At 40.5% G+C, this 12,604-nt stretch overlaps 1 pseudogene; it reads left to right on the top strand.

Annotated features, from left to right (window-relative positions):
- The first annotated feature begins 205 nt into the window (after positions 1-205).
- LOC120240769 lies at positions 206-811 on the top strand (annotated as a pseudogene).
- Positions 812-12,604: the final 11,793 nt, after the last annotated feature.

Genomic DNA, 12,604 nt, shown 5'->3' with positions numbered 1-12,604 from the left:
ACAATCAGCTTATAGCAGTGAATAAGCAGGGCTCAGATCGATTTTCAAAGGCCTCATTAAGGGGGTGTTGTCCATGGCAGGGCCTGGGGAGCTCTGCAAAACAAGAGGCTAAGGATTGCATTGGTGACAAACCAGTCTCTGCGGATCCTGCCCCTCCTGCCCCTCCATGGGAAAAGCTACCTGTCTGTAGGTGCTGTCTGTCACCATGGGTAAAGGAGGGCCCGACAAGCTCTGGGCAGGATGTCCTCATGTGCCTTTTTTGTGCAGGAGGAGCACAGGAATTCACCAAAGTCTCTAAGAAATGTTTGGAGAGAGGGAAGACCGTGTCTGCAAAGGAAGAGTCGCAAATTGAAGATACGGCAAACAGTGACAAAGCTTACTATGACAGTGAGATGAAAAATTACATTCCTCCCAAAGGTGACAAGAAAGGAAAAGAAAAAAGATCCCGATGTTCCTAAAAGGTCTCCATCTGCTTTCGTACTGTTTTGTTCTGAACGTTATCCAAAGATCAAAAGTAAACACCATGTTTTATCCACTGGAGATATTGCAAAATAAATGGCATGTATTGTGGTCTGAACAGTCAGCCAAAGATAAAGAACCATATGACCAGAAAGCAGCTAGGCTGAAGGAGAAGTATGAAAAGGAAATTGCTGCATTTTGTGCCGAGGGCAAAAGTGAAGCAGGAAAGAAGGGCCCTGGCAGGCCACCAGGTTCAAAGAAGAATGAACCAGAGGATGAGGAGGAAGAGGAGGAAGAAGATGAAGAGGAGGAGGAAGAGGAGGAAGATGAAGAATACATGGCTATCCTGTAATCATATGTGTGGAGTGTGTGCTCAGGGAATTGTTTTGCTAAGAATGTGAAGTCCAGTGTAGCTCAATATTCACTTCAGTATAAAAACCATGCAGAGTTTTGTACGGCTGATAAGATTTTGTGTAGAGAAAATACTTCTTAAAGAACGCAGGTTATAGCTTTTTGAGGTGCTACTACATACAGTTAGATTTTAAAGCTTCTGATGATGAATATTTCTATGTATTTAATGGCTTCCTTAATTTCTTGACTTGTGTGTTGTAGTACAGCAAACTTGTAGGAATTAATATCAATAACAAATTTGGGTTTTTTTAAGATGTTGCATTTTGTGGTTAAAACAAAATTTTTTTTTTTTTTTTTAATTTGAGAGAGAAAGAGTTGGGTGGGCAGAAGAGAGAGAATCTTAAGGTTGGGGGGCCGAGAGAGAATCTTAAGCAGGCTCTATACTCAGTGCAGAGCCAAACGTGGGCTTAATCCTACAACCCTGGGATCATGACCTGAGCCAAAGTCAAGAGTTGGACACTCCACTAACCACCCAGGTGCCCCTGCATTATAAAAGGAAATTTTGTAATAAAATTATGTATATTATATTTTTAAAGGGCCTAATTAAAAGATACTTACAGAATTGTAATGCTGGGCTTTTTATTATAAAATTTATAAAACGGACTTTTAAAAATTAATGGACTTTATTTTTCAGAGTGGTTTAAGGTTATAGGGGAAGCGAGCAGAAAGTTCCCATATAAACACCTCCACTCACACCTCTGTCCCAAATCCCCAGTCATTAACATCTTGTGTTAGTGTAATACATATGTTACCATTGATGAGTCAGTTAGGTAAACATGATGGTTAGGTAAAGTCTGTAGCTTGTATTAGTGTTCGTTCTTTTATTGTGCCTTCCATGGGTTTTGGCAAAACCACATGCATCCATCATTACAGTATCATCAAAACAGATTTTAAGCTAACAAAATATAAAAAGAAGACTGGAACATGCCATTTTGAAATATTTAACTGGCGAAACAAGTTAAGTAAACTGAAACTCAACCAAAACTTAGTGAACTTATTTTTTATAGTTCCTACCAGACAGAAAAGCAATATAGTAAAAATTAAGCAGTCTTTTCTTTGAAAATTGTAGTTATTTTGACAAACAGTGCTGTCAAAACAGCAAATGTGAACACCACATACTCTAGCTCATTCTCTTTTGTGTACTGTTCTCAAGGTTTGGTGTGAATACTTCATAGTTAAAGTATGTCTTCCCTCGAGGATCACATAGCTATTTAATTTCTGCTCTGGCATTTGGCCTATTGTGTTTGTAAGGTTCTATTGAGAAATGGAATTGATGATTTCTTCCATAACCACAAAGAAAAATTGAAAGTTACTGATTTCAAACCACTATTATAACCTTTCATGTTTTTCTGGAAAAATGTTTTCTTTCCAAAATGGAAAAGAAAAAAAAAAAGAATTCCCTATTAAATGTCTAACCATTCGATATCAACCCATCTTTCAAAATGTTGAAATTTCACCTCAGATTTGGCCAGAGGAAGGCTGGAGTTCCCCATCTGTAGTCTGGAATCTACCAGATGTTGCTGACTGGCCTGATAGCTCTCTATTAGGTTCCTGCTTGTGGAGGTATTACTGTCAAGGAAAAGAGTGGATTTCACATCCAGGGCTGACCCCGTTTGCCCCCCAGAGCAACTTTCTTGTCAGTATAGATTCACTGCCCTTGCCTCAGAGACTTCCCTTTCCCAACCTTTATGCTCCTCTGAGGACTTCCATGAAGGCAGAACTGATGCTTTTTCCACACTTTCCAGTTGTGTAAAGACCACTGTAAGACTTTTTTTTGAAAATCAAAATCCAAGTTGTGATGTACAGAATTTCATCTAGAGCAATGGTTCTCAACTGGGGGCAAATTTGGTTCCCCAGGAGATATCTAACAATGTCTGGAGAGATATTTTTTGATTGTTTCAGACAGGGGCAAGGGAGGGTACTGCTGGCATCTAGGATGTAGGCCAGGGAGGCTGCTAAGAAGCCTGCAGTGCTCAGGGCAGTGCTCCACCTCAAAAGATTAATTGACGCTAAATGTCACTAGTACTGAGGGTGAGAAATCATGCTCTAGAGCTTTAGTCACACAGCCATTTTTGCCATTCCAGATTGAAATACTTTGCATTTCAAAGTATTGTGTTTGTTGAAATATTAAAGCATTACATCTTGACTTTTTGAAAAGTTAATGTCCAATAATAGTGGAAAATAATGTGCTTTTCTTATTACCTCGCTCAAGAATAAAGCAACCACATTTGTAAAGTAGAAAACCTTAGTTGTCACTCAAAATGCAAACTGTCATAAGGGATAAGAGATTAACTGAGTCCACTGCCAACTTTTATAGTGTCATTATTTTCCCCTCTAACTACCTCCTTAATATCTTTGCTGACGAAGATGTTTTAAAATGGAAGACAATTAGAGGCTTTTTGTTTATGAAAAATGAAGTGTTCAGGCACAAAAGCGTGCACAGTGGACCTCTTATAGAATGTTTAAAATCTCCTTTCATTGAAAGATGTTCTTAGAGTGGCCATTTGTCACCTAATAGGAATTCCTATTGTTGCTACTGTTGCTTTTATGCATAAACACCAGCATCTGTAGATTTCCAGGATATCCTTTAAAATTTCACACCCTTTAATGTCATGTTGGGTTGCTTCAATGATTTTTCCCTCTTAAAATCACCTTACAGTATGATTTTATCTGACTGGATGGGTGACTGGATGGGCGCAAAAGTTTACCTGAGAATCCACTAGAAAAGCCATTGTAAACCTGCAGTCAGAGACCTAGATCTGGGCACAGATGAGCTCTGTTTAGCCAGGATAGAACTGAGATTTTTGAAAATTAGTTGTCAGTATTTATAAAATGAACACACTGCTCACAAGAATCTGGGCATCTCTTTTTTCTTGAACAAATGGAAAGAAAGGGCATTTGGGACAGGTGTTTCTCCAGGGCAACAGCTCCCCTCAGGAGAACAGCAGCTGGACGCTTTGGCCAGAGCAGGCACACACCAGCTTGCTCTATTCCTGCCCAGCCTGCTTCCCTCAGTCACCCTGCCATGCTGCCCCCCGAGTCCTTTGAATTTGCAAGCCCTGCTCCATTACAACTGAGTTCTGCAAGTAGAAATGTTTGGTGGTTAAGTAGAACCCAGTCTTTGGCTCATCAACCAGCTTTTGCCTCATAGTCAAAGAAAGACGGAGAGCTGAGACAGTGCAGGAGGCTGCTAGGAAATGCGATGAAGAGAATGCAGAGCTTGAGCTGTGACTGGATGGGAGATGAAGGAATGGTCACGAAACCAACTATACTTGAGAGTGAAATCAGGTTCACATCCTAGGATCAGCCCTGCCAAGAAGTCTTCTGAACTTTGGTGAGAAGAGGACAATCCAGGTAGTAAACATGAAGAAAAATCAAGGACTTTATGGCTACCTCAGGGGCTCTCTGTCATTGAATTGGCCTTTGTATCATCTCTGCTGCAAGCGGTAGCTTCTAGTCCTGGCCTGTGTTCTTGAGGAAGTACCAGAATTAGAAACGGAATCCAGGATATAGAACTCAGAAAGAGCTCCAGGAGTTGGTCCAAGGAGGGAGGATTATAATGTGCAGGCATTAGGACACAAGGCAAAGGTAGAGGGAAAAGCAAACCCAGTACCAACACCTAAGGCATATCAGGGGCAGCATTAGGATCCAAAGTGTGGGGGCCAAGCCAGAAGAAAGGTCAGAATAGGGAAGATCTAGATGACAGTTTCAGGCCTCTGCGTTCCTTTGTGCAAGTTTTTGATTTGGATGAATCTAGAAGACACATGGGGCCCCTTGTTCTTCTACCTGTAGTAGCCTATGGTCCATGCATTAGTGAGTTTCCATTTCTTTGGGAGCATGGTATTAGACTTTTTTTTCTAGTCATCCAAGGTCTGGAGAAAAGCAAGGGGTGGTGTGACCACACAGAACTTGGGGTTACTTCGTTCTCTCCCTGCCCCCAAATAGGACAATCAAGATAAAATCTTTAACCTATTGTCCACAAATGTGAAAGGGAAGGGGACAACTTCTTGGGGAGAGAAGGAGGGAAGCGAATGAGGAAATGGGTTGTTTGGAGGTTGTTTAAGCCTTATCTGATGCAAGAGAAACAAAGGACTGGAAAGAAAGACTTTTGAGGAAGGAAGAGACTAAGAGAACATTTAAATTGTTGTCAGAAGGGATCTCAGGAAATAGTACCTGGGCTGGGCTTTTCCTGTTGGATATGTGTAGAGGGACCATGTAAATTACCAGCCAAATCTGGAATCTTCCAAGAGTGAAAGAGGAAACTATTGAGAATTTTTCCAAGACATCAGCAAGATTTGGAACGAAGTAAGGAACATCCCTCCAGCTTCAGTGCTCCAGGCTGCTGACTACGAGGCCTCAGACTGAATCTACTGTGTTGGAATATAGAAGGTGGAGACTCAAGCTTGGTTAGGATGAAGGAGAGAGTGCCTCTCATCTCTGACTAAGCTTCAGAATCACCCAGGAACTTAAACAAATTATAGATGCCCAGGAATTCAATTTTAATTATTATGGATTGGGCCTAAACAAGGGTGGTTTTTAGTTTTAAAGCTGAGTGGTGATTCTAATGTGCTACCTACTTGGAACACAACATTTTTTTCCAGGCTTCTGGGCGACCAGAGGGCAATACTGGCCCTCTCCCAGTATTAGCCTATGCTGACAAAATGGGGAGAGCGCTCTGAAATTAGGGCATGTCCCCCTGCTTCCACTGCCCCCCACCCCAATTCTGGGGCAGGAAGAAGTAGGGACTGCAGTAAAGTGAGCTTGTATATTTAAGCTGAGAATGTGTGTTTCTTGCCAGGAACAATTGAATATTAAAAAAACAAAACAGGACAAAACCTGAGAAAAACTTAACCAGGTCTACTTCAGCCCTTGGCATCCCTAACTTGAAGACAGAAGGAAGTCGTGCTTGGCTTAGTGCTTTATCACTACCTAGAGCCACACAGACACCTTCATTACGTTGCTTGCTCTGCCTACTTAGTGTGTGGAGATGGCAACGTCGAATCTCCCATCAGACTCTCAGATTTTTCATTTAACCCACATTTATAGAGCAAATGTTGGGGCAGCATGCTAGAAACTGCTACAGCTACAGCTGTGCTACAAAGGAACCCACAGACTTCACTTTTGGGACAGTTACAGAAGTAATACATGGAGCCCGGAGAGAGCCGGGTACCTTTGAACTGTTAAAAGATAAACTGAGGCATATTAAAAACTTTTAAGAGTTTGAGCAGAAATTGATTGGAGTAAGGCAGGGCTGAAACAGGAGTGGTAAGGAACAAGGCCCCCCCAACCCCCCCCTCGCCTGCAGGAGCTCAGGAAAGACTTTCTTTCTTTCTTTTTTTTAATGTTTATTTATTTCTAGGAGACAGAGAGAGAGAGACAGTGTGAGCAGGGGAGGGTCAGAGAGAGAGGGAGTCACAGACTGAAACAGGCTCCAGGCTCTGAGCTGGCAGTCAGCACAGAGCCCGACGTGGGGCTCGAACCCACGAACCGTGAGATCATGACCTAAGCGAAAGTCGGATGCTTAACCAACTAAGCCACCCAGGCACCCCATAGGAAAGACTTTTATAAATAAATTACCGAAGTGGGATGCCTGGGGGCGCTCAGGCGGTTAAGCGTGGGACTCTTGGTTTCAGCTCAAGTCATGATCTTGCTGTTAGTGGGTTCAGCCCCTACATGGGGCTCTGTGCTGACAGTGTTGAGTCTGGTGGGAATTTTTGCTCACTCTCTCTCCCTCTTTGCCCCTCCCCTCCCTCAAAATAAATAAATATTAAAAATAAAAGAAAGAAATTGCAGAAAGCAAAGAAAGGAGATTATTTGATGCGCTGTAGCTTAATGTCTGCGTGGTTGGTTGTGATGGGTCGTCCTTAGCATTTTGATTTCCCAACTTTGAGGCATTTACAGGCTTAGATTCTGGGTTCCTTTGGTAGGCCGCTGGGGCTTCAGAACCATATCCATCTAACGACCTCGGTGTTTAATTAATTTAACAGAACTGCTCTCGCCTCAGTGTAAGTGGTTACACAGCTAGTAGAAACACCAGTCGAATAGGCAAGAATTAATGAAAAGCATTTTAAATCCTCATTTCAGCCTCTCAGAAAATCACCGAGGGATTATATAACCCTCTGCCAGGCTTCAGTCTGCCTTCTTCCCTTGCGGGCAGAATCTCAGGACTGCATCCCTTATCAATAGCCCAGTATTTCAATTTCATCTCACATCTCAATACCTAGCATGGTTCACCAAGGTAACTGTTCTCTCTTTCCTTTTTCTCTCCACTCCCCCAAACTCTGCTTCCCAACTCCCTCTTGGAAGCCTTTTCTTCTCTCCTCCTCCTCCTCCTTTCTGGGATCTGTTTTTGGGGCCAGGGCTCCTTTTCCTTTAAGATGTAAATCCGGCAGCTCTGCTCAGATTCTAATCAGCACGACAAAAGGCCAGGCCTGAAGCTGTCTGAGCAGCAAGACTCCTTCCTCTTGGAGCCTGGGGGTGGAAGAGGAGGGGGAAATGCCGCGACTGCTCAAAAAAGAACGTATTTCCTCTGCATATTTGTATGTAAACGTATTTACATATGCATATATACAAGCATAATTACATGGAGGGCCCTTAGATAGGTGTTGTGAAATTTTGTAGAAGGATTCAGGAATCATTTTGTGTAAGAATGATATGTATGATACAGAAATATATGCCAGTGGTTCTAAATTAATTTTTGTTACCGAACACACTTCCGGTATATTTAAAAATGAAATTTTTGCCAAAAGAACTAAAAATGCCTCTTAATATCCCACTACTGTTAATTTTCACAGTCACGGAACAGAAATTGTTTCTTGTTCTAAGTAGGGTCAGATGTGGAGAGGTATGTACACATCCTCTGAAAGAAAATCAAAACGTACTATCTTAACAGGTCCAAAAATATAAATATAAAATATAAAAGTTTGCAAAAAAATTTTTTGTTAGTATTCCATATTAGGCTGCATATTCTTCAATACACTGGATTGTTTTATCATTGTAACTCTAGCACCTACTACGTTGCCTAAACTAAGAGAGGCGATTCATTATAAATAATACAAGCAGGCATTTACTGAACATTTGCGAAGTGCTGGGCATTGTGCTGTAAACCACTGAATCCCAGTCTCTTAGATTTTCTGCCATTGGCGTTATGCATAAAAATGACATTTCAACTATAACATCTTTTAAGACTTACATCTTTTAGTTCTCCAAGATTCTTTTTCTTTTTTTCTTTCTTCCTTCCTCCTTCCATCCCTCCTTTACTCTTTCCTTCCCTCCCTCCCGTTCTCCCTTCCTCTCTTGTAAATATTTAGACCAATGATGCCCAGTACACAGTGCTATTCACAAATGTGAGCAACACGATTTTTTAAAAAGATTTTATTTTTATTTTCAGTTTTATTATTTATTTTTGATAAATAATAAATAGAACAGAGAGAGAGGGAGATAGAGGATCCGAAGCAAGCCATGTGCTGACAGCAGTGAGCCCAATGCAGGGCTTGAACCCATGAACTGTGAGATCATGACCTGAGCACCTCAGTCAACTGAGACACCCAGGACCCCTGTGAGCAACACAATTTTAATTTCCCTAGTAGCTACATGAAAAAAGTAAAGAGAAAGAGATGAAATTCATTTTAATAGTATATTTTATGTAACCCAATATATACAAATAGTATCATTTCAATGTGTAATCAGTATGAAAAATATTTAATGAGATATTTTGGAGTCTTTTCTTTAAACTGAGTTTTCAAGATCTGGAGTATGTTTTACATATTAATATATCTCCACTTAAAAGTGCACATTTCAAGTACTCAGTTACCACATGGGGCTAATGGTTATTCTATTAGACAATACATTTTAGATCATCTGAGTTAGAGATATAAATTACCAACCAGTCACTCCAAGCCATTTTCTGAATAATCCACCTTTTCCCTACTTACATCTGAAATGACTTTCATTCGATTAAACGTCCGACTTCAGCTCAGGTCATGATCTCACAATTCACGAGTTTGAGCGCTGCCTTGGGCTCTGTGCTGATAGCTCAGAGTCTGGAGTCTGCTTCAGATTCTTTGTCTTCCTCTTTCTCTGTCCCTCCGCTGCTCATGCTGTCTCTCTTTCTTTTCAAAAATAAATAAACATTAAAAAAAATTCAAAATGACTTTCATTTATATCCTGACATTCTGTATGTATGCACAGCACTCAATAAATACATGTGGTAAAATGAATAAAGTGAATGATAGGATGACATTATGATTTATTTTAGAAAGATAAGATATTAAAGAACTTCACTGAGGGAGAGGGCTTAACATTAATGACACCCACAGAACTGCACATGTGTTGAGTCCCTGATGTTAGTCCAGTTACTTGATAAACATGATCTTGATACTGCTCACAGCATATTTTATGAGATTGCTATGATCAGACTCACTTTTACAAAGAAACTGAGGCTTAGCAATGTTAGGAACTAGCTCGAGGTTATGATCTTAGTAAATTGCAGGGCCAGATTTGTAGCTACATTTGTGTGAGTCCACACTGAAGCCTTCACCATGCCATACTGCCTTTGTAAGACCATCAGGCTAAAGAAGCAGCAGAGTCTGTGTTTATTTTTTCAAGTTAAAAAAAACACCACTGCTTACCATAGTTGTTGAAATTTTCTCTCTCATTTCACTAGGGAGAATAGTTTAGTAGAGAGTAGCAAATATTTTTTCATTTCCCCAAGTTTTTCCATTTGTTTCCAAGATATTTACTGGAAAGCCACTTGGAAAATTATTTTATATTCCTTTAAGGAGTGCAGGAGAGAGAGAATATATAATTTATATTTTGTGGTTTGAAGTCTTATGTGATTAAATAGTACACAAAGATATTAGTAGTAGAACCGAGATGCTGGTATCATTATATTCCTCTTCTGAACCTCCTCTAAGCACGAGGAAAAGTCCTTTTAAGATTGAGGATACAAATTAGGATGCTAAATTAGGTGAGTAAGACTCTTCCTTACTTATTCTGTAAGGTAAGCTGCTTGTTGAAAAGTCAGAAAATAATGCATTCCTGTGCATATGTAATTGTACAGATAATTGCCTCTATCATTTAAAAATATCATTTGCCAAAATGGTGTCTATAATTAATTATGTACATTTATCATTGAGTCGACTGGGGTACATTATAAAATCCTTTCCCTAAGCTCATGCATCTTTCCTCCCTTCTTGTTTTTTTCAGTGTAAGTTATTTAGTAATTCAGAAATTTTTGTTCTTCGTTAAGCCATACTTCACCTGCGCAGGAACCAGCAACTAAATTACCCTCTGGCCGCAGAGGGCTTGTTTTTTGACTTGTGACATCAAGGAACAAGGATGATGTTTAAAATCTCCCTTCTTGTTTTGTGAATGCTTCCAAAAGTAAAATCTTGGCAGAAGGATCATTTATTGATACTAAGTATCTCCATTACCAGGCCCTTAGTCTGAAACCATGTGGTGCTGGGCTTCAAAGTCAGATGCTACTAACGAAAGAAAAAAAATAATTAATTTAAAAATAAGAAAGTATATAGTAATCCTGAAATCCTGACACATAGAACTTATTTAATATAAATATGATGTAATTAATGATAATAGCAACTGTTTGAGAACAGACTCCATCTTTAACATGAGGCTTTTTACTGGTCTGTTTCTGCTTTACCTTGGATGCTCAGAAAAACATCCAGGTGGATCCTGTTGTACTCTGACTTGTTAAAGCTTAATGGTCCTATTTCCCAGAGTGGGAAAGATGGTTGCTCTGAGCCCCGAATCTGTATCCACATAATTCAAAATCCCTGAAGAAGCCTTCTCAATCCCAGCTCCATTTACAAATGTAGCAAGAACCCTGATTGATTGAATGGTGATAGGGGTGTACGGTTGGTGTCACATGCTATATGCTTTGTGGCAGTGGATAGCTTCACCAGGATCAGAAGGATGAGAGGAGAGGTTCTCCAAAGAAAGGATTTCAGGCAAGTGGGCACTATTAGTCCACTATAGGACCTAACACTCTTATTGCTTTCTTGTCTTTTGAAAAGACTGTATTTTAAGCTCCATGAGGGCAGGAACTAACTCTGTCTTGCTAACCACTGTATCCTGAAGGCATAGCACGTTATTATTAGATGCTTAATAAATGAATGAATGAATGAATGAATGAACAAATGAATGTCAAGCTACAAATTGTTAAGTTTGTTTGGTGACTTCAGAGCAAAGGAGGACATTATGTGGGTTAAATGGTGCTGTGCTAAAACATTGTCGGAGAGCCAATGGATTTACCTGCCAACCCCTAACCCCACCACTACTTGGGGATTAGAGCTGCTAATATGCCTCATTTCCTTTCACTTCCTTTGTTCCATTTTTGACCAACACCCTTGAGTTTGGCACATTCCTTCTTTAGAAATGGAGAGACCTTAAGTTAGGTCTGGCTTTAGGTAACACATTCTTCCTTTAGGTTCGTTTTATGTCTTTTTGCTGGGGTTTGTTGTGTGGAGTTCTCTTCTTCTAACTTCCAAGGGAAATCTTTCAGTTCCAGATCCATGAGAGCCACTTGACTTCCTCCCTCTTATCCCCACTGTCTTTGTATAACTTTGAAATCTGGTTTCTCATGGAAACCATGTGGGAAAACAGTGTCAAGTACCGGTACGGTATTTTCATTCCTTCTTGCAATATACATTAACAGAGCGTACTATGTGCTGGGTACAATGCTAAGCTTTAAGAGGTGATCCTGAGCAATTGGACTAGAGGAGGAAGCAGACATAATGCCACCACAAATACACAATTTAAATCAGGAGACAGGTAGTACAATGGAAAGAAACTCAGTGTTGTGTGGGTATATGGAAGAATCCTCCTCTATTCTATGTGATCTGAAGAGATTTCACCCAAGGAAACGACATCTGAGCTGAGATTGAAGGATGAATACAAGTTAAACTGGTGGGAACCTAACTGTTTCAGGCAAAGGGGACAGCATAAGCAAAGACCCAGAGACAGAGAAATGCATGGCTTCTTTGAGGACATGGGAGAAGGTCAGAGTGGCTGGAGTTAGTGAGTGTGAGGAGGGTTTTATGAGATGAGGTCAGAGAGGAAGTGAGGGATCAGCTTATGCAGGGCTTGAGAGACATGTTGAGAATTTTATCTTTATTTTGTGAGGCATGCGAAGCCTTTAAGTGGTGTAGGTTGACATCTGTTTTCTCTCTGGAATAGATCACTCTAGCTGCAGAATGAAGCAGATATTAGACAGGGCTAGGAATGGGGGTGGGTGGGAGCGGGCTGAGACTAGTTAGGAGCCAACTTGATATAGAAATGAGAAATTAGGAAATGAATTTTTGCGTTCTTCACAGAATACTGAGTCCTCTGCTTTACCAAGTCTGTCAGCTAGCTGGTCTCATTTGGGAACTGAGGAAGGACTGTATCCTGACCTTGGCATGCTAGAGAGCAGTAGTGCAAGGAAAAGGGTGTCCAGGTATGTTGAATGAACAGATGCGCTTCTAGGGCTTGCTGGTTTGGAGGTATCGCAGTACGGTCATGCAGAAAGCAAATGAGAAGGCTGGGAATGTGGGTCTGATGATGGAAAGCATTAGATCCTAAAGCTAAGGCTTGAGATAGTTGCATAAAGAAACTATCATTGGAGCTGGGAGTATGAATGTGATTGTTAAAGATTATGTTAGGGAAGAAGAAAAAGGCTGCTAAGGAAAATACCTATATTTAGGAATGGATTTTCATTCCACACATACTAAGTATT

This window comes from Hyaena hyaena, unplaced genomic scaffold (assembly GCF_003009895.1).
Source record: "Hyaena hyaena isolate Hyena2069 unplaced genomic scaffold, ASM300989v1 scaffold_264, whole genome shotgun sequence".
NCBI lineage: Eukaryota > Metazoa > Chordata > Mammalia > Carnivora > Hyaenidae > Hyaena > Hyaena hyaena.
The sequence above is the reverse complement of the archived record's forward strand: the minus strand, read 5'-3'. Positions and strand labels throughout refer to the sequence as shown.